Below are 22952 nucleotides of genomic sequence, written 5' to 3' on the forward strand. Positions count from 1 at the left end.
TGCACTGCAGGTTAAGCTGTGTGTGAGGCTGAATCCAAGCGTCCTTCCTTCAGACTGAAATACAGACTTAACCCAGATAGCAAACATGTCTGGCCTTATCTGGGCACTTTGGGGACCTACAGTTCAGTTATGTTGTGTAGACTGAACACTCCTATATCATCCCAAATCCTAAATCATTATGATGATCTGCACATGAGTACCTCCCATTGGAAACCAGGTTCAAAATGGAGGGAAATTAATAAAGGTTTAGAACCTAATTAGTGCTGCAAATAAAATCCTAAAATTTCCCTCACCAAAACTGAAGCTCAGAACATTTGGACAGTCAGTTAGTACAGAAACCTCACAGCAGCCATATTATTGGTCAGATAATTGCAAAAAAATGCTTCAACAAACATGGTGCAGAGGTCCAGTTCTAACTCCAGTTACTTGAGGTGAAGCCTAGCAGACAGCTAGCCGCTACAGTCAGCTGTATCACTATCCAGCTGTCAGTCAAATAGACCACACCCCTAATTATGCAAACTTCAAGCCTTAATATAATTTAAAGAGGTGAGTTATAAAAACATTCTTGACCTGTAGACGTGTTATGAAGGTGTAAATTATCTATAGAGACAAAAAACGTTTTTATATAAACTGTAAACATGTTTATTTCTGCTGTAAAGTTTTAACATGGGGGTTTATGGGGACTGACTCACTGCTGGAGCCTCCGGTGGATGTTAGAGGAACTGCAGCTTGTGGGCACTTTACCATTTGCATCAGTGGAAACAGCAACTTTCATTCACATTATTCAAGAAATGTTGCCTTTACAAGCTGTTTACAGTAAACTGAAGCTGAAGGTGTTTCCATGGAGACATCCTAAGGATGAAGTCTGGAGTTTGGACGTTCTCTGGGTTCAGTCAGTTTAAAGTTTGTTGTGTTCAAACATCGACCTGCTGACATGTTTCTGGTCTGAGTCTGTGACGATGAACATCTGTGTGCAGTTTAACACTTTTTGTTCCTGAGATGTTAATGGGCGCAGCTGATTGGCTCCGACCGGCGGTGTTTAGGCTGCGACTGTTCCCATCATGCACCTTGTCTCTGCCAAACACCTTCACTTTGACAGATAAACCGCTCAGAGAGGCCAAACTGAGGAGCGTCTCCTCCAAACAAAAACAAAACAACCCGACAGATTCACAAGCTGTTGTGGAAAATCTCTCCGTGTGCAGAAAACTGGACCTCAGTCTGACATTCAGCTTTCAATTATTAAGCGCATGTGTGTGAAAAAGCAGCGAGGCCGTGGTCGCCGCACTCGATGCTCTGAGCATGTTAACTAATTGCACTAAAGATGGAGTTCATTCATCACTGACGTCCGTTTGAATTAGCTGTAAAGTATTTTAGATGAACAGTGTTCGTAGCTCAGATATTACCACACACACTTACACTCTCTCACACACACATTTATTCATGTTTAAACGTCCCAAAAAGAAAAAACTAAGAGCAATCAAAGGAAATATTTAACTCCTGCTATTCAGATACACTTAGATTAGTTTGGACCATGTGACTGCTGTCGCCGGGCAGATTAATTTGACTGCAGATTAACCTGGAACTGAGAAGTTTCATTCCAACATCAGAAAAGTCTGATCATTTCAAGTATTCAGTTAGAATTTGTACAGACACTTATATACAGGACTCAAATCAATCAGTGTGATTGGAATAATGACAAAAACGAGATTGAAAACAAACGTGGTGATATAAAAACAGTAAAATCCTCATCAGGCTTTAAGTGGTGTGTCTCCTAAAACACAAACAGACTTCACTTTGGGGTATTTTTGTCCAGACATCTCTACAGAATTGTTTTAATTAAGAAACTTTAGAGGGTTTTCTGGCGTGACTGGCCTGTTTAAGGACTTTATGTGAAAATCATAAACTAACAAAGCAAATTTGTTATTTATTTAACTCTATTTCTTCTTGGAATGAAACATTTCAGCTCCACTTCCTTGTCTGCTGATTAATTGTACGTTTCATTTACCATTATCCATCCAGTCGGCACGCAGAGGTCAAGCTGCTGCTGAAGGTATAGGGTCAGCAGGTGAGCTGTGGGTTAGTGACACTCCAATCAGAATCTTTGTATCGACTGACTTATGCAGCGTTGTCATAATCAGACTGCTTTTTTTTTTTCAGTGGATCTTATTGTATTTTTTTATTTAAACACAGGGTGCATCTAACTTTAAGGTCAAATCTGTCAAATTTGCATAAAGAAAACAGCTTTTAAAAAAAAGAAGCACCAGTTTGAAATCACACAGGTAAAAACACAAAACACAAATTTAAGGCTGATTTAAGTCAAATTCTGTCTCGTCTCAGAAGGTAAAGAATGTTTCCAAAACCTGAACTGAGCCCCAGATCTGTCACAAACGTGACCTGGTGTTTGTGATGTTTGAGCTGCTTGTAGCTCAGTGAGATTTAGGTTACAGCCTATGTGAAAACATTTCACCTCTTCTTTAAAATAAAGTATAAAAACTTCATCGTTACTGGAGGGTTATCAGGTTGCATCTCGTCTTTCTACTTTAAGAAGTTTAGAATGGGTTAGCTTTGAGTCTCGACAAATTTGACCAAACTCACAAAAACTATCCAAATACAAAGTAAATTTCATGTATGTTTTTTTTTTTTTTTTTACTTCACAACATTGTTTCAGTTCATCACCATTATTTTTTCCCAAAGATTTGCTTTATGTATTTCAGTTAACTAAAGTGTTTTTTCAGGCTTTAGTAATTATAATAAGTGGTCTGAACAGGAGGTAGGTGGGGCTACTGTGCCCTACGTCATACAGCTTCAAAAGAGGAAAACAACTCTTTGAATCTAAGCCTTTAGAGTGGCAACCTGAGCTTTTGGCTCACAGGGATTACTTGAGAAATTCTTTATTTGAAACCTGTTCAGTATGACAGGAAATAACTAAAAGCAGAAGAGCAGATGTATTCAGGACGACTTCCTCTTGTTTGATAAGATAAGATAAGATAGAACTTTATTAATCCCTCGGGTGGGTTCCTCTGGGAAATTCGATTTAATCCCTCCTTTGAGCTGGTTCTTTGAGTTTGTGTGACCAAGGTTTTAGGTGGTCAGTAGTATTTCACAGAACCTGAAGAGGACGGTTAACCTGCCCCCGTTTCTGCATGCCGCTCTTCAGGTGTGATATCATATCTTTGGTATTTGGAGATCTCGGCAGTCACAGCTAAAATGGTCTTATTTATTCTCCTGTGAAGTTTATAGGTCCATTTGTCAGAGCCTTGAAGTTGTTTCTTGCTTTTTACCCCTCAGCCATAAAAGGTTCACCTTTTAGTGACCTGAACTTCAATGTGAAGGTCAGAGGTCAAGTTTTCTGAAAATGTTGTCGTAGGTGCATCTGCTAGGAGGCTGGGGGTAGCACTTAAAACTTAACAACATTTTAATAACATGTTTGCATATTCTCTCCCGATTATTAACATCTCAACCCAGACTACTCTGATATTTTCTTAAGAACATCAGTGGTCAGTTTGATATAATGTCCTAAAATGTCCATTTGTATTTTTTATCGATTTTTATTACCCATAACGGTAAAAAGAATCCCAAATCTAGCTCTTTAAAGTTTAAAGACTTGCAACTTGAGCCAACCTTTAAGTCTGTGCACAGCTCTTTGAGTAATCCTGTTAACAGACCAACCAAACCAGTTACAGGTTATTTATTTTTATTCAGATGTGATTTTCTGAGCCTTGGCAGTGATCTTTCTTTAACATTGGAGTGTCTCTAACTCGTCCTCTACATGCCACCCTTCTCACTTCGGTTGTAGGTTTTAAATAAGGCAATCTGAGACTGTTTGCCTGCTTCCTCGGGCCCGGATCGGAGCAGATGAAGGGCCGGTGTTGTAGTAAAGTTGCATGTCCATGTGTCCCAGCTCCGTATTGCAGCGCGTCGTCTTCGTACGGTGTGAATAATCTGCTGTTAGATCCACAGCACTAAAAACTCTGACGTCTTTGTTTCCTTCGGATGTGACTCTTTGTCTTCATGAGGGACGGCTTCATAGCAACAAGAAAAAGTTAAGACTTTAGGCAACACAAGTTTAACTGTCAGGTGTAACACTAGTGTTTGTTTTCTCTGCAGTACGAAGTGGTTTGTAACATTGAAGAACTTTTTCTTTGGCTCTGGGTTGTTTTTTTATATTTATCATTTCTTATGTATATTTGTTTTTTAAGAAAAATAATAAAAAGGAAAATTTGAATCTGTGCTTGGTATCTTTCTTGACTTTCAAGATCTGTGTGTTATCATATCAGAAGGGAATATGATTGACAGATTAATCGTTTGGCCTCCGAAATGCCCGAAAATATCCAACAAATGGTCCCACGTGGAAATGTATGTACACAACCTGACAGGACACATTGGTGGTTATTTTTCTGTTGATCTGAACAATAATCTGTCTTCTTACCCTTTTGTGACACTTAAAATTTTTTTTTAGCCAAAATCCACATACTGACTGGCCGATTTATTAGGTACAACTGTTCAGCTGTTAACCCGTTTCAAATGAGTGCAACTCTAGACATGAGCAAGACGACCTGCCGAAGGTCAAAGTGTGGATCTGGATGTGGAAGAAAGATGATTTAATGGACTCGTGATGTGGTTGTCCATGCTAGACAGGCCGGATGGGTGGTGTTGATGTCAAATGACCTGACTGCCTCAAGCCAATACAATACCCCTACTTGTTAGGAGCTTTGGGCCCCTTGTTTATATAAGAATAAGTTATCATTTTAAGAAACACCAAGTTGATGTTCATAGAAGTACATACATACACACACACACACACACTATTGCTTACCTACACACATCAGATATTGATAACCTTTAACTGACCCCTGATCTCCTAACTGTTCCTTAGGCCTGACTCCGGGATCCTCTCGTACTCGCTGTCACTTTCATCCAGTTCGCTGTCCTATATTGAAACAATGTTAGGGTCTGATCTTGGATCAATGTTAAATTCTGATTTTGATTTTCCACCACGTTTGCACCCTTGGATAATATTGAAACAACAATAAAATCATCATTAAAAACCAACAGGACTTCACAGGTATTTCAATCAATAATAAACCACTGCAAATTACCATCAATACCTGTGAAAAAGACAACTGTGTATGATATAAAAAGAGGATAACCATTATCTGTTAAGCATTATGTTACAATTTAACATAATATAAAATTGTAACATTGTAAACATAATGTTACAATTTAACATAATATAACACTGTAAACAATGTTACAATTTTACATTATGGTAGAATTTAACATAATGTAAAATGGTAACATTGTAAACATAATGTTACCATTTAACATAATGTAAAATGGTAACATTGTAAACAGAATGTTATCATTTAACATAATGTAAAATGGTAACATTGTAAACATAATGTTACCATTTAACACAATGTAAAATGGTAACATTGTAAACAGAATGTTACCATTTAACACAATGTGAAATGGTAACATTGTAAACAGAATGTTACCATTTAACACAAGGTAAAATGGTAACATTGTAAACAGAATGTTACCATTTAACACAATGTAAAATGGTAACATTGTAAACAGAATGTTACCATTTAACATAATGTAAAATGGTAACATTGTAAACAGAATGTTACCATTTAACACAATGTAAAATGGTAACATTGTAAACAGAATGTTACCATTTAACACAATGTAAATGGTAACATTGTAAACAGAATGTTATCATTTAACATAATGTAAAATGGTAACATTGTAAACATAATGTTACCATTTAACATAATGTAAAATGGTAACATTGTAAACAGAATGTTACCATTTAACACAATGTGAAATGGTAACATTGTAAACAGAATGTTACCATTTAACACAATGTGAAATGGTAACATTGTAAACATAATGTTACCATTTAACATAATGTGAAATGGTAACATTGTAAACAGAATGTTGCCATTTAACATTATGTTAATTATAACTAACGGATTTACTTTACCAAATGGACCATCCCGGCCTTGCCGTATTGGTCTATTTGATTCACCTTTGTTTTTATTGTTTATTTTATTTTCACTTGCTACACATAGGACAGACATGACTGGGGGAAAGAAAGGGGAGAAAGAAAGAGGGAAAGAAAAACAGCAGGGAAGAGGAATGGTGATAAAGGGCAAAAAACAAAAACCAACAAAACAAACAGACAAAAAATATATATATCAGTCACTTCAACTCAAAGAAGTCCAGACGCTTTTCTTTCCAAGCTCCTTTGACTGACTGTTAGGACAACTTATTTATTGCAAGCATGCAGTACAAGAATAACTCGATGTTTCTGACTTTGCATTACGAATTGTTTACCCACTGACAAACATTTCAAATGAAATTAAATTAAAAAACAATTTGTGGTAACCTGATTTTAATTCAAAAAGAATCATTAACAACACTTCTTGTAATGGTGTCAAAATCAGCCCAACTTTTATTTTCAAATGCAAAAAGTAAAAGAAAATGAGCCAACATACTGGACACATATAATTGTCAATATAATTGTTTATAAACAATTATACTGTCATCATTGTTACAGATATGGAAACTTTATTAACAATTTGTCCAAGTAAAAAAATGCCCTGCTAATTGTTGGGGTTTTCTCTCCTCTAGCCCTTTCCTTTAAGCTCTTCTTTACATCCCCCCCCCCCCCCCCTTTCTTTTTTCTTAATAATATAACAATAAAAACAATTGGCTGCATTTTAAATGTGTCAGATCAATGTCTTTATTCAAGAATACAAGAAATGGTAATAGCTGCATGTGTGTTTGTGTGTGTGCATAATATGCATACTTTACTTGTTGGATCCAAATCCCACAAGGAATCAAATAAAACAAGAAGACAAACAAAAACAAAACAAAAATATATTTCTCTCCCTTCCCAGGTCAGGTTCACGAAAGCATTGCAGCTCTTTATTCCTCTTGTACAGCTCCAGAGTCTGTCAGCCAAAAAGAAACTACTGAGGTTCCAACACCCAGTGTTTCTGTAAACACAGATGAAAATGAACAGTCATCCACATCTAAAAGATTTGTAGATTCGAGGGACCGGTATAATACATCTAGTACATCTTTGTTTAAACCTCAGAACACAAAAAGGGAACAAACCATTGTATACAGATTTAAAAGTGCGCAAAGCAACGAACAGTCACCCTCTGAAACAGCTGAGGTTATCACAACCATTGTTTCTGTAAATACACAGGAACAGTCACCCACCTCAAAAAGATTAGTATATTCAAGGGACCAGTGTATCTACTCTGGTCAAAAGAATCCATGCTTCGTACTGATGTCCACAATTCTTTTTTATTCCTCTCACAATCATGGAGCACCGTGAAAACTAGAAACGAGTAAAATAATATCAATAGCACATATGACATCCATCTCAGCCACTTATTTCTTTTCACAAGGTGCACAAGTGCTTAACAAATAACAGCATAATGTTTTTACCGTGTACGCCTTGTAAAACCAGTAGTAGAAAAGTTGTAGGTTCGTGCTCTTGTGGGGGAGACGTATGTTATCCACCACCTCGATAGCTAGCCGAGAGTTCGAGGGTCACTAGAGCCGCCGAGAACGCATGAACTACTTACGGTAGGACGTTTTGCCAAAGTAAGACGTTTTGTCAGAACACCGAGTCCTCAGGAGGATGCAGCCCATGAATTTGGACACGATCTCAGATGTACTTCTGGTGTTGTCATGGCAACCCACACAAACATTTCAGCGTCAGCTACAATGAGGCGGAGCCCTTACTGAAACACTGAGCTCAGGTAGAGTGAAAGACAACATTTTTCCGCATCCAAAACAGCAGCGCTGTTCCTGTGACCTCTAGTAAAGCCTCTACTTGGGAAAAGGGAGTCTTTCATCAAAGCATCCTGCAGAAGTTGAATAAAAATATGCAAATGTTTAAATGATGCAACTTAATGAAGGCTGACAGCAGTTGTACTATTTTACATTGCAGCGAACAGGGGTGACCATTATTTTCAACGTTTTTACAGCATTTTTCACATTGAAAGTGAAATAATATAAATAATGTCTCAATTAAATTGTGTTAATATTTAAAAATACAAAAACTACAGCTTTGTTCACAAGCCAATAAAAATGTACTTGGGCCAGTAAAACTCAGAGCCACTAACCTGCATCTATAGCCTTGAGGATCCAATACTTATATGAGGGTATTATTCATGAGATCCACCTGATTTTTAAGCTTAAGCAATTGTGCTTCAGAGATTTAAGTGCATCTCCCTCTTGTGGTAAATAAAAATAACACTTATTCAGCACCTGGTTGTTGCGGCTGCATCAGGACACCAGATGTTCAGCCTCCATCCTGCATGCATGGATGGATGCATGGATGGATCAGTTTGTAGGCTGTGTGTGGTCAGCAGCAGGCTGCTGGGTGTGGACCAAGAGGGAAAGCCCAGCATGTGAAACCCATCAGCAGAAGGCCAGAATAAAGGTGCACAGACAAACGCAGCCCAGACACTCAGGCAGGACGAGTAAAATAAATGGCAGCAAACACAGTATGATGTGGTAAAATGTGCTTTCTTTCACAAACAGATAGCACAAACAAGAATCACAAGAATCTCCTTTGTGGTTCTTGTTTTTCTTTTGAGTACATTAATAAAAAGTTGAAATAAAGTGGCAATAAAATTCATGCACTGAAGACCACACGAAACCCTAATTCACCCTACTACCTGTTGCCTTCACATTCCATTTGCATCCCTTGTCCACAGAATCAAAAATGACCCTTCTTCACTAAAGATCGAACATAAAGCAATTGCATTTTAAATGGAAGCCCATTTTGCATTAAGAAACACTATCAGCAATCAGAAATTGTGTATATCAGAGTTCTCTGTTTTTACTGTCCTGAAAACTGCATTAATTCAGTGGATGCGGTTAGGTTCAAAACAACGTAATATAAGAGGGCAACCAATTCAATCTAAGAGGGATCCAATTTTTATCCATTCATGTACCAGCTACTGGCTTTTTGCTGTTATGTTCTCATATCGCATGAGAGTTTATTTGCCAGGTGTCAGAAGTCTAATAATGAATAAAGTTCAGGATATGCTTAAAAACTCACCTCAGTATAGCCGTCATCAGAAGGAAGTGCGCTTCACTGACTCATCAACTTGTCTCAGGCTTTCCACAAAGTTTCACAGTTGACCTTAAAGTAAGATGCTGCAAGCTTACCTTGCAGTGTATTCCTTTTTAAGGTCTAAAGACCTTAAAGTGATTTGAACTGACAACAGGGCTAATTCAGCACTTCAAGTTAACATCAATAAAAGTTTTTAAATTTATTCTGATTTCCGTTTGTTTTCATTGCCTGTGCTATCTGTTATTTAGTTCAAATTGTGGGTAGATAATGCTGTGCTGTCATGTGACCTGTTCTCTCATGTGTGCCTTTCTCTTGTTTTGTATGTATTTCTCGTTTGTTATTTATTCCTATTTTATTCCTGCAATTGGTATGGAATTCATTTTTTAAAAAAATTGATCAGTGTTTTGAAATTAGATGTGATGAAGATGTGACCTTAATTTACAAAATCAACATCATGTTGGATTCAATGAGACATGAAACTAGTGCATGAAACAGGTCTCAGTAAATGTTCTCATAGACTGCAATACACTGCCCCCTGCTGGTCATTATAAAGTCTGCAGATGTCATTTGACATGAATGTCATATTTGTGAAACAAAATAAAGGACTCTGTAAAATAAATGAAAATCAAATATTTATATACAGAATATTTATGTACAAATGCTGAAAAAGACATTTGAACAAGATGCACACCCAGTAAAATTAAAAAAAAAAAGAAAAGTCAGTTTTATCATGTGACTATCATGCTGTCATTTCTGCACAATGCACTTTACACCAGATCAAAATAAAACACAGGTGAGGTCGTTCTAACCGGAAGCCCAGAGAGCTTCGACAATGCAGCACAATGCCCTGAAGCATCAGCATCAAAATATACTTCAAGTACCAAAAAGTACTCATTGTGCAGAATGCCCTATTTTTGAATAGCTGGACATTTTAATTACTTTATCACCAGCTGTGACTACAGCTGATAATCAACCATGTTTCATAGGGATGTGACTACATTTAGAAATGTCACGCATTTTTAGGTATAAAGCAAAAGATGCAATGAAATAAATAAGCTATCACATATTAATCCAAATGAATTCACTGAAATACATCTGCACATTTCTGCAGCCTGACTTATTACACACGTGAACACAGTACACATTTGTTTACTGCAAGCTTGTTTCAGAGATGTGATGCAGTTAAATCTGTATGCTTCTGTTTCCTTGTAGTGTTAGTAGAGATGGTGAACCTGACACAATCCTGTGTTTAGTGTGAAGGAAACCAGTTAACAGCCGGTTTAGTGAAATTCTCTTGAACTCATGGAAAACTCATCGTCGTCTCGAAGTGAGCAGCTGAAGCGTCCCGTGTGATCAGAGGTCCTCGTCGTCCTCGCTCACCATGACGTCGAGCTCTTTGTCTTTCCGTACGACGCTCTCGGTGATGAACTCCTTGTGCTGCTCCTCCAGCTCACGCAGCTCCGCCTGCAGGCGCTCCAGGTGGAGCACTCGCTGGTTCCTCAGCAGCCGGCTGGGGAATGGGTTCATGTCGTTGAAGGCGATGCTGGTCAGCTTCCTGCATGGACACACGCAGGTGGAAAGGACTCGATCACCAACACAGAGGAACTGGAAACTGATCAGCTTGAGTGTTTCTGTTTTATGCTGCTTGATACTTCAGGTACTGCAGTTTGAGCAGGAAATACTGGACTGACTGGACCACATGTATCCGAGAGCTGCAGATACTTAAAAATCTTTAAATCGTTGTTACTGTGATCAGGGAAATTTAAACTTCTCACAAAATTTCAGTAAAAAGGGTTTGAAGCTCAAAGATTCAACAGCTACATCCGCTACACTTCTGAGAGTGTAACAGCTCGTAGATTAAGGCGGGTGGAGGCGAGTGCGTACCTGGCATTGGAGACGGTCTTTGTGAAGAAGCGTAGGTACTGGTAGATCTCCACGCTGTCGTGAATCTTCAGGATGTCGTCCTCTTTGTATTTGAACAGAGCCAGAGTGTATCTGAAGATCACCTGCAGCACAGACACGCATTTCATAACAGGACACTCACGCCACACAATTAATTGGAAACTTTGAGGAGGTGAGTCATAAAATTACTCTTTCAGTTGTGGTGCAGTTGGGCCCTTTACTCATTACAGCTCTGATCGATTTCCAATAAGCCACTTGGTTCCTCAGTTGCCAGATAATATTAACTTACTTGGTAGTTGAGCTTTAAGTTTAAATTAAACTTTTGGGTTGGATCTACGTGGCTGAAGCTGTTGTCAGCATTTATCCCTGTGTGGTATATATTTCTGTGTCTGAACTGTGATTTTATTTCCTGAGACAAACGATGTAAAAGCTGTGCTGCATTTGTCACATTGCAGAAACAAGCCCAAAGCCATTGTCCCGCTCATCGTCTGGATTTACGCTGCTTGTGGTAGACTGTGAGGTCGTTACTAGAATGATCTGCTTTCCCACTCCTATTTCATGTCACATGACAGTTCCCCATGCTTAGTAAACAATGTCTTATTACTCCTAAAATGTAAATAAAGACATCTAAAGGTGAAAACAAAATCATTTTTGTTTCCATGGACACTACTGTGGTGCATTCAAGTGTTGTCTGCATTTCTGTCATGGTGTGTTCGGGTGTATGGTACCTTGGTACCCTCATACAGGAAGGCGTCCCACAGAGGCATCAGGATGTCGCTGGGCAGACTCTCCACAAAAACCACCAGGAACCAGTTGAAGGTGACCAGAGAGACGTCAATGTTGTGATCCTCAAAGTGAGATGCCAGGCGAGGAAGCTTCTCCGCCATGAAGTCCTTCAGCACGCGCTGGTCCGCCTGAGCACAAAGACTCACAGAGATCAGCCTCACTCATCACTAAAACAGATCACAGCAGGCAAGCAGGTGAGTGTGTCTGCTGACCTGAGAGGCCAACCAGATTCTTGGTGTAGTAGTCCTGAGGCATGATGGCTTCCACCACTGCCACCAGACACCAGAAGGCGTCTTCGTCACTTTGGAGGACCAGCAGAGCGAGGGCCGCTAACCTGTGGACATTGATGGAAGGTGAGGTTCTGCCTGGAAGGCGGGTCCACATAAGAACTCAGATATAAAATTTATACTTTTGTTCTGACCTGTTGAGTACCTGGCAGTAGCCAATGGCAGGGTTATGCCCGGAGAAGGCCAGAAGGATGCGGCGGAGCTGCTGGAGGGCAGGGCTGGAGGGCGGGGCTGGACGGCGAGGAGAAGTGCTGATTGGTCGTCAGGGTTCGGTGAAGGTCCAGCTGGACCTGCCTGGAGGCAGGATTAGGAGCTGTCCGACTCTTCTCACACAGCTGGAAACAGAACAGGATTACTGAGTGCTCGCCAGCATTCCCAACAGGAAGAAGGAGGAGCCACCTGTGCTCAGGTGCGGATAAAGCACTCTCTCTCTCTACAGCTGTACCTGCTGATAGCGTTGCATGTGGCACTCTTGGCTTGTCAAAGTTCTGGCTCGGACCAAACAGCGCCACACTCTCTGCCGATACTCCCGAGGGACGCCTTCACGCACCAGAATTTTGAGCTCAGGTGAGATGATGAAGTCATCGTCGGACCTGCCTGCAAGGTACTGAGCCCAGCGGCTCAGCAGGGGGTGCTCCAGACCCTCCTACAGAGACAATGATGTATGATATAAAAAGAGGATAACCATTATCTGTTAAGCATTATGTTACAATTTAACATAATGTAAAATTGTAACATTGTAAACATAATGTTACAATTTTATATGATGTTACAGTTTAACATCATATAAAATTGTAACATTATGTTTACAATGTTACAATTTACAAATTGTAACATTGTAAACATAATGTTACAATTTTACATTATGTTACAGTTTAACATCATATAAAATTGTAACATTATGTTTACAATGTTACAATTTACAAATTGTAACATTGTAAACATGATGTTACAATTTTACATGATGTTAAATTGTAGCTGTTAAGGGTGGTGAGTTAGCGAACCTAGACGCGGACCTCTCGTTTAAGTTGAACAGTGTCTTTATTTACAGTGAAGCCAAAATCAATCCACAGTTATCCACAGTGCAAGTCCCTTCAGTGCTCCTCTCCCCGTCTCCCCTCGTGTGTCCACAAAACTCCCTAGAATCAGTGAAGTGTCCCCTTCCGTCTCTCTGTCTCGATCGCGTCCAGGCTTATTAGGCAGCTCAGAGTGGCAGCACTTACGGGTCGGAGGTAACAATCGCAGCGGAGAAAAAGCGGAGCGAGAGAGGAGAACAAAAAAACACACACACACAGGTCGACCGGTCGGGGCACCGTCCGACTCTGACAGTAACATAATGTAAAATTGTATTATGTTTACAATGTTACAATCCCTACCCTCACCTATGGCCACGAGCTGTGGGTAGTGACCGAAAGAACGAGATCGCGTATACAAGCGGCAGAAATGAGCTTCCTCCGAAGGGTGGCTGGCCTCTCCCTTAGAGATAGGGTGAGAAGTTCGGCCGTCCGGGAGGGGCTCAGAGTAGAGCAGCTGCTGCTCCACATCGAAAGGAGCCAGCTGAGGTGGTTCGGGCATCTGACAAGGATGCCCCCTGGGCGCCTCCTGGGTGAGGTGTTCCAGGCATGTCCCACCGGGAGCAGGCTTTATCTCTGATGAACCTTTTCTTCAAACCTAAGGCTCGTTGCTCAATTGCACAGTTGTCAGGCATTCTTATGTCTCGGTCTTTTAGTGGCAGGGCAATGCTGTAGTGCCAATCCCCCAAAGTCACCATCTTGCTGGCCAATTCCAGGAACTTCAAGTCTTCCTTTGACAGCCCCATCTGTTCATCATTGCTGCTCTCAGGAAAATCCATCTTGAACTGCTGTTTCCATAGCTTGTCCAGTGTGACAGCAGAAACTCTGTTGGCGGTAACTGTTGCCAAACATCCTGGCCTTCCACAGCATTCTCGATTAAGTGGCCCATTCACAGTCCAGCCGAGCACAGTCCTAATGGCAAAGGGTCCATCACCTACACTCCGGATGACCTCCAAAGGTTCTAGAGCTCTGGGCATATTCATGCCAATCAAAAGCTCAACATTGGCCTTAATTTCTGGCAAATGAACATGCTTCAAATGTGGCCAGTCAACCAGGTCCTGTTGATTTGGGATGTTACCAATATCTACAGGCATTTTATGCTGAGTGAAGAGGTTAGGCATATCACAGTACATATCACTGTCCAATCCAGCAACTTCAAGTTCAGGTACAATGAAACTGTCCACCACTTTCTCCTGTCCCATGGTGCGCAGGAGAATCTTTGTCCTCCTCCCAGCAATATTCAGCTTGTCCATAAGACCCGCTGTACAAAAGGATGCTGAACTCCCTTGGTCCAGAAAGGCATACGTTTCCACTATTCTTTGACCTCTCTTTGATTTTACTTTAACTGGCACAATGGCAAGCTTACAGTCCTGTTCACCGGCCCCAGTAAGACCACTAGTCTGGATCGTAACAGGAATGTTATCTGCCTCATTATTAGGTTTGATTTCATGTACAGTGTAGTGTAAGCATTAAAAGATCATAAAAGGAAACACTAACATTTATGTGAAACTAATTGTAATAAAAAAAATGAACAGGTGCTTTATAGATTTAAAAGAAAGAATCTGAAAACAACACTTTTTTGGTCTGAGTGATCAAAGTAGAAAACAGAACTGATGTTCAAGAACAAACCATAGCTGCACTAATATTACACATCTCCATTGTTGTGGTGAACAGACATGTTGCTTTTAAAACCACATGCAGTGTGTGACCGTGACTGTTCACTGAGACCATGAACGCCACTTCGCTGAAGCCTTCGCCTTCTTCTTCTTCTTCTAAATTGGAAGCAGAAGGAGCACGAGCTGCTTTGATCTACTGAAAGGAAAAAGCAGAATATCTGAGTTGAAACCAGTCAGCTGAAACCAGTAAGACAGGAACAAATTCAATGCAGTGTCTCAGGTGGCTTAGCCTGTTACAACTGTTGATACAAGCTAAATACAGTTAACACACAGTGTCAGGGAGCTCCAGTGTGGGAACTAGTGGCTTTAGGTTTGTAGTCATTTAACTTTCATCCCTTCATTCATTTAATTCAGGAGGAAGAAATGTCAGGTGGGTGCAGGCTGGTTACATGCATTTGGTCCCATGCTGTCTTTAACTTGGTTCACTTTATGGCTGGGCTGTATGTGGGCTTATATCATGTTACTTGGGCAGGAGTTCCTGTCCCCTGTTAGACTTAGAAAGTTTCTCCATAAGTAGAGCTTCTAACTCTTCTAGCACATCTGTGGCTGACAGTTTTTTGGTGGCTCTTTTTACCCCACACTGGTTGTGAGTGTGTAAATAGCCCCACTAGTTATTTTGGGTTGCAGTTAACTTGGGAGGAAGAGGTAGGTCTGCCATGACTAGATGAATAACAATTATCTGGGATACATAAATTTCATAATGCATGCATGTATCTCTATAAACCTGCCTGAGGGCTGCCATTTTTTACATTCAGTTATTTCTTTGTTGAATCTAAATAATGAATGTGTTACAGTTAAACTGACACTGATCAGTGTAAATGGCTCATTGGGACACAGAAACCTTTAAATTAAACCCTATCACCTGATATCGAGTGTCAAACAATATCAAAGCTGTAAAAGCTGTTTACAGTCAGAATTTATAAAACTATGATTGTAAATAAATTCAAACAAGTGAGCTTTTCTCTTTGTGCTGAATATCAACACTGTGATTTCTTAGACTGTAAGCTTTACTTTAGCACAACCAGTTGTAGAAGCTGCCACTCCAAATGTCTTTTGATAACAAGAAAAAAATACCTTTTCAGTCCACGGCCTGAAGTTCTTCTCCGACATCTTCTGCCATCGGCTTTGTCTGCTGGTTTGAAGACAATAAACCACAAAAAGATGATTTAGTCACTTTGTCTGCGTCATGCAGCTCGAATGTGTCGTGTAACGATGTTGAATAGCTGTCGTTATCCCTCTGCTGTGTCAGTAGGATTGTACTGTACAGCATCTCATTGATATGTGAGGAATGCTAATGTAACACGATAACAGACTTACATCATTAAAACATAAAGGGCAGGAGATATTTAGATATTTTTATATTTATATTACATTTTATAGCTGACGGATATTACTAAATAGATAGAATTTACTAAATAGCTGGATGAACATGAAAAATATGACTATAATAACAAATGACCATGAGAGCCAGTAGAATTAATTCAACTGGACACTCAAAAGACGTCCTTAAATGCTCTTTAAGTGGCGGAACAGATGAACAAACAGTTAATCGCTTACTTGAGATGAAATCTGCTCAGCTACTTTGAAAACAGCTTCTAACTGGTTCATCCTTTAACAGGATGACTGCTCAGGGGTAAGGCCATCATGCAGTCCAGCAACCTTTATGGTTCTGCTTTGATTCACCAGGAACTATTAGGGAAACCTTCCAGCGCCTCCTGTGAAAGACACAGGCATAAACACACAAACATTTATTAACATGTTCCACAGTGTTCCAGTTTGATTTTCTCATCCTGTGGACAACAACGTACATGGATGCAGGTTTATTGTTAACTTTTGTAAGGTTTATTTAGTGAACATATCCAGCTGCAGCTCCACTGTGATCCTGAACTGGATAAGCACTTAAGAAAATGTGTCAATAAATGGACATACATCAACTTACTATATTTATCCAAACAGACGGGACCAATAATGCTTCACTGAGTTAGAGACTTTAATGTCTCTTCTATGTAAGAATGTCTCGTGCTGATATACCTGCAAACTTGACAACAAAGGTTTTTCAGACTGCATGTAGCTCTATGTCAGCTCACACATTTACATTTATGTCACACTTATTTCTGCTTTCCCATTTTATAATTATTACTTACATTTTGATTAGATACCTTGAGTTTGTAAATGATCAGATTACATAATTGGAATAAAATGTATCCAATTCAAGGTTGCGGGAGGATGAAGCCTATCCCAGCTGATACAGGACAAAGACAGGCTGCCAGTTTATCGCAGGGCTAACACAATATGTGTAACAGAAAATCCACTTAAATGTTTGATATTTCTTATAATAATCATAATTATGACTATTATTTAAAGGTTTCTTTATAAATACATTTTGATTTTTTATAACCTCTAAAATATAAACCTGAGCTGTTTCAGATTCTGACCTCTGACCTCACTGCAGCTCCCTCTTGGAAGTATGTCTGCTTCTTGTCCCCAGTGTTGACCACCTGCCCTTGATATCACGTACTGTACCTGAGGAACAAAAAAGGACAAACACTTGCCTTCATTTAAGAAGTACATTCATACAGAGGTAATCTATGGAAACACACTAGTTCAACCTTTGGGAGAAATCAGTTCCTGTGAAACATTTCTGTAAATTAACATCATATGGAGAATGAATGAAATGAGTTCTTCCGGTGACTCAGCAGTCAAACACTGACAAATGAAATCTAGTTAAACTATTAAGCATATTTGCTCTTCTGAAATCTGTGTTAAACAACAACAAACATAAATTAGTAACAAAAATACAGCTGAGTAGATATTACAAACCACCAGCAGCCATAATGCTAAATTTTAATCTTCAAATGTTTCTGAGCCGTCTTCAACCTGCTTTTAACACATTAAAGTCCCACAGTCAATGCAGCCTGACTCAATCCTAGATGTTCAGCACACAGAGGTACCGTTTGAAGTTTAGTGTTAACCTGAGTCACTGATCATTTGCAGTATTACAGAGTCTGGCAGTCTTTGCATGATGTCCACGTCACTATAAGTTTCTAGCTGACTCTCAGGTGTGCCAGCAGGAAAGAGTAATAATAACCTGCATCCTGAGGTTTGTCATGCAGGATTAAATTTACAGTGGCTTTGTTCACACAGCTAGGATTGTATTTTACACTGACCCTGGGTCAGTATAAGTATCATACAGTTTAAACGAAGCACTGAAACTTGCACATATTTATTACAGATGCACTGAAGCTAATCGAGATATTTGCTGTCAACCTGTGGCTGCGATTAATCACTTTACTGAAAACTTTATTAACTAGTAACTTCATCAGTCATGACAGAAGCTAATATTTCTGTGCTAACATCGTTTAACCAGTAACAGCTTTCCTCCAATATAAGCTAACGTTTACACCGTAACTTTAAGCTAGCACCATAAAGACGGTAAAACACGTAATAATATCTACAAATGCATCTTAAAGCTCTTATATTAGCACTCGGTGTATTACTAACATAACCACATTAACATTACTGACACTCGCTGACTTTTAATAGTCATTCTATAAATGCTGTCCGTTTAAATGGTCCTGTACCTGTACACACTGCATATCCACCGGATTCCAGCCAGAGTGGATTCTGGAGTCTTCCACGCTCCTGTTAGTGATCCTCCATCTGGATGGATGAGAACAACCTTCTGAACAATCTAGCAGGTCTCCTTGGGGGGCACGTCTCCCCACCCCCCAAGCGAGGGCCGTGGCACTGAAACTGCCGGCTGAGAGAAGGCTTGAAAAAAAAGGACATTTATCATTTCTTCTTCAGCCAGCTTTTTCCCCCATCGGTTTTCCAAAGTACACATTAAGCTTCTTCTGCAATCACACACTAATTACACATGGAAACCTACCTACTTCTTTCTTCATTACAAACAATTACACTTTCTGTAAAGTGCTTTCAATAAAACAGAAAAGAAAAGTGTGTTTTGTTTTGTTTTTTTATTCAAGATCTGTTCACATGTACTTAGCAAAGGTGAGTACACAGCATGAGGAAAGCCAAAAGCAAAGAGAGCGTATGAAGGTAATATTGAAGTAGGCTTCGTTTTGAAGTGGTGAAAGGCAAAGGCATGAGTGTAAGGTAATAAGGGGTAATGAGAGAGATGAAGAGCGGGCGGAGGACTTGGCTCGAGCAGGAAAAAGCAAAAAGGAAATGCAAGTGCGTTTCCCCGCCGCCCGCGCACGTCCGTGGCAGTGAGGTGGTGGGGGGTTTGAACTGGCGGAGTTCTGTAGCAGAGTCCCCGCCACATGTCATAAGCCAAACGACCGGCCGAGGGAATACTTAAAAAAAAGGACATTTATCTTTTCTTCTTCGGCCACCTTTTTTTCCCATTGTTTTTGCAAACTACACATTAAGCTTCTTCTGCAATAACACACTAATTACACATGCAAACCTACCTACTTCTTTCTTCATTACAAACAATTACACTTTCTGTAAAGTGCTTTCAATAAAACACAAAACAAAAGTGTGTTTTGTTTTGTTTTTTTTATTCAAGATCTCACATGTACTTAGCAAAGGTGAGTACACAGCGTGTTGGGTCTGGGCCTCTTTGCTTAGGCTGCTGCCCCCGCGACCCGGCCTCGGATAAAGCGGATGAAGATGCATGGATAGATGGACTGATGTTCCAATTGTAACATTATGTTTACAATGTTACAATTTCACATTATGTTAAATTGCAACATAATGTAAAATTGTAACGTTAAGTTTACAATGTTACGATTTTACATCATGTTACAATTTAATATAATGTAAAATCATAACATTAAGTTTACAATGTTACAATTGTAAATATAATTTACCCAATTAATTCTGTCATAACAGAAGTATGACTTCTCTGTGTTATTAATCCGTATTAATATTGTAGGGATATTAATATCCCTACAATATTAAGCATCAGACTTTATCAAATTTTCTAAAAACTTTTTTTGTTGGATAGTGTAGTGGTAATACTACACATCTTTGGAGTCGCACGTTCGATTCCCACCCAGTATCCAGTAAGGGTCCTGGCTAGACCCCTCATGCTAACCAAAAATCCCTGGAATGGTGCGGCTATGTCTGCAGTCTCTCCGCTTAAATTTAGAGCTTGCTTGTTTGTTAAATGTATTATTTACTGTTTTTAGTTTACTCCATGACGGGGCTGGATATCGGGCGTCCTGCACCACCCATCCGGTCTGGAGCATAGCGAAACCATTTCTGCACTGTTTGAACGAAGGTAAACTCAGAAACTGCCCCCACCTGCTGAGTCAGGCCATCTAAGACAACAAAAACCCCCAAAAACAAACAAACAAACAAACAGTAAAAAAGAGGGGTTCAATTAGAGTTCAAATATGAATAACCTATGAATAAAGTCTTTAACAGCTAGAAAGCTGGCAAACTACTAAGCTGATCAACATGAAAGGCACAAGGTGGAAATCAGCAAACTGCTGCCTCACTTTGTTCACCTGTGCTCTATATTTCATGGTCCGGTTGGCTGCAGGACCAAACATTTGGCCTTACACCTTATTTCTTTATGTTTTGCTCCCAAGGTGCCAGACTTGTAGGTAACTTTTTACACTGACATGACCTCAGCAATAGTTTCCAGTCTTTAGACTTCCTTGGGCTTTGGCTGCTTTTTTACTCATTTTCAGTCCAGTCCTTCTACCTGACCATTTTCAGAAAACTCTAAGGAGCTTGGGGGAAAAAAGCAACCGGACTTCTTTAACTTTTTTGAAGACGTTTCGCTTCTCATCCCAGAAGCTTTTTCAGTTCACTGAAGCCTCATAAGAAAGTGACACAATGACATTTAGATAATAAAACTCGCCAAAAATGAACCTTAAGAGCACTGTCTCTTTAAATACCCTCTTTTGCTTGGTCTGCTCCTTATTTTTTCTCATTTTTTCTTACTTTGGAGGACCAGCAGAGCGAGGGCCGCTAACCTGTGGACATTGATGGAAGGTGACGTTGTGTCTGGAAGGCGGGTCCACATAAGAACTCAGATATAATATTTATATTTTTGTTCTAACCTGTTGAGTCCCTGGCAGCAGCCAATGGCAAGGTTGTGCCAGCCAGCAGGATGCTGCTGAAGAGCGGGGCTGGAGTCTGAAAGTAAGAGCTCGTTTAGACTCTATTCTGTGAACAGGCTTGCTCCCACGAATATGTGAATTCATCTGTAAAAGAGTTTAACTCTAATGCACCTGTTCCTCCTGCTCCCTGCTGCAGGGCGGCCTGTTGGACTACGAATGCCAGTGCGGAGCTAAGAAGATCAAAGAGGAGCTGTTGTTCTTGAACCTGCCAAAGTGAGTAACCTCAAATCGGTCCCCAAAGGCCTCAAACCACCACAGTTCAGTCGGTGTCAGTTTTGTTCATGTCATGCCCTCCTTGCGTCTTCCTTTGAGCCTCTCCTCTTTGTCTCATCTCTTTCAGTGTGCTGATCCTCCAGCTGAAGTGGTTTACGTTCACTCCATCGTTCACCGTGGAGAAGAAGAACAGCCCCATTGTTCTGACACAGCAGCTGGTGATCAGCCAGGACACAGCCTTTACTGAAGAGGTAAGGGAAAAGGCACACCGTTCATTTCAAGTATGGATGGAGCCCATTTCTAAGCTAACGGGTGGTGCCGCTGCCCTCTCCCAGTAAACTGCTCGCTATTTGTTGGTCAGCGTGATCAGTCGTTTGGGCTCCTCAGCTTACAGCGGTGAGTGGGTGCTTTCAGACACATGTGCTGAATGCAGGTCAGCTTTGAAAGTTTATGAGACGTTAATAAGTGCGCCTTCTCCTCTCAGGACATTACGTCTGTGACGGCGTTCACCAGATGAGCGGAAGAGACGACGTCACAGACAGCCGGCTCACGTACGATGACGAGTTGGTCTGCCAGACCACGTGTGAGTCTGTGTGTGAGCAGCGGCAGAGAACAGCTTACCTGCTATTCTATAAAAGACAGGTGACGTCTCCCAGCAAACAGTCAGCATGTCTGTGCAAATATTCAGTGTAACTTGTAGAAAAACCCTCACACTCAGTTTATTTGTGTTTTTCTTTTTCTATTTCTTACTTTCTTTGCCGCACTAGAAAGGCAGCAGAGTCGGGACTCAGATCTGCAGCAACACCTTCATTGTTATTGTTATTATTGTTGTTAGTACTGTTGTTGTTATGATTGATATTGTTACTGTTATGATCAGTTTTATTATTATTATTATCATTATTAATTTTTTAATACATTTGTTTATCTTTATTATTAGTAGTAGTAATGTTGTTGTTTATGTTGTTATTGTTATTATTATTACTGGTATTTTTGACATTATTATTATTATTTTGTTGTTATTGTCATTATTAGTAGAAGTAGTATTAGTTATATCATTTTTATATCAGCCTGGAGTGAACAACATGAAAGCATGGATCCATCCTCCCTCACATTCACAATTCAGGCTGCTGGTGTAATCGTGCGGGGGATATTTTCCTGGTACACTTTGGGACCTTTAAATGCTACAGTCTGAGTATTGTTATGACCACAGTGTACCCTCTTCTGATGGCTGAAAGTAAAAGGGGGTCCAGTACCGGTTCCGGTACCAGGCCTACTGACAATTTAACATAATGTAAAATGGTAACATAGTAAACAGAATGTTACCATTTAACATAATGTAAATGGTAACATTGTAAACAGAATGTTACCATTTAACATAATGTTAAATGGTAACATCGTAAACATAATGTTACCATTTAACATAATGTTAAATGGTAACATTGTAAACAGAATGTTACCATTTAACACAATGTAAAATGGTAACATAGTAAACAGAATGTTACCATTTAACATAATGTAAATGGTAACATTGTAAACATAATGTTACCATTTAACATAATGTAAAATGGTAACATTGTAAACAGAATGTTACCATTTAACACAATGTAAAATGGTAACATTGTAAACAGAATGTTACCATTTAACACAATGTAAAATGGTAACATTGTAAACAGAATGTTACCATTTAACACAATGTAAAATGGTAACATTGTAAACAGAATGTTACCATTTAACACAATGTAAAATGGTAACATTGTAAACAGAATGTTACCATTTAACACAAGGTAAAATGGTAACATTGTAAACAG

General features: G+C 39.7%; 2 long non-coding RNA genes and 1 pseudogene across 2 annotated transcripts; 1 reads left to right on the forward strand and 2 right to left on the reverse strand.

Moving 5' to 3' along the window:
- Positions 1-6704: 6704 nt before the first annotated feature.
- On the reverse strand, positions 6705-8336 carry LOC113031821 (uncharacterized). The gene is made up of 3 exons (XR_003273802.1): positions 8296-8336; positions 7468-7889; positions 6705-7357 (listed from the first exon to the last, which is right to left on the reverse strand). It is a non-coding gene; the product is annotated as an uncharacterized LOC113031821 (long non-coding RNA).
- Positions 8337-9724: 1388 nt separating this feature from the next.
- On the reverse strand, positions 9725-14359 carry LOC113009535 (TBC1 domain family member 2A-like; annotated as a pseudogene).
- Positions 14360-21227: 6868 nt separating this feature from the next.
- Positions 21228-21997, forward strand: LOC113031781 (uncharacterized). Its single transcript, XR_003273780.1, has 3 exons — positions 21228-21540; positions 21629-21786; positions 21912-21997. It is a non-coding gene; the product is annotated as an uncharacterized LOC113031781 (long non-coding RNA).
- The last annotated feature ends 955 nt before the right edge of the window (positions 21998-22952 follow it).

This window comes from Astatotilapia calliptera, chromosome 2 (assembly GCF_900246225.1).
Source record: "Astatotilapia calliptera chromosome 2, fAstCal1.2, whole genome shotgun sequence".
Taxonomy (NCBI): Eukaryota; Metazoa; Chordata; class Actinopteri; order Cichliformes; family Cichlidae; genus Astatotilapia; species Astatotilapia calliptera.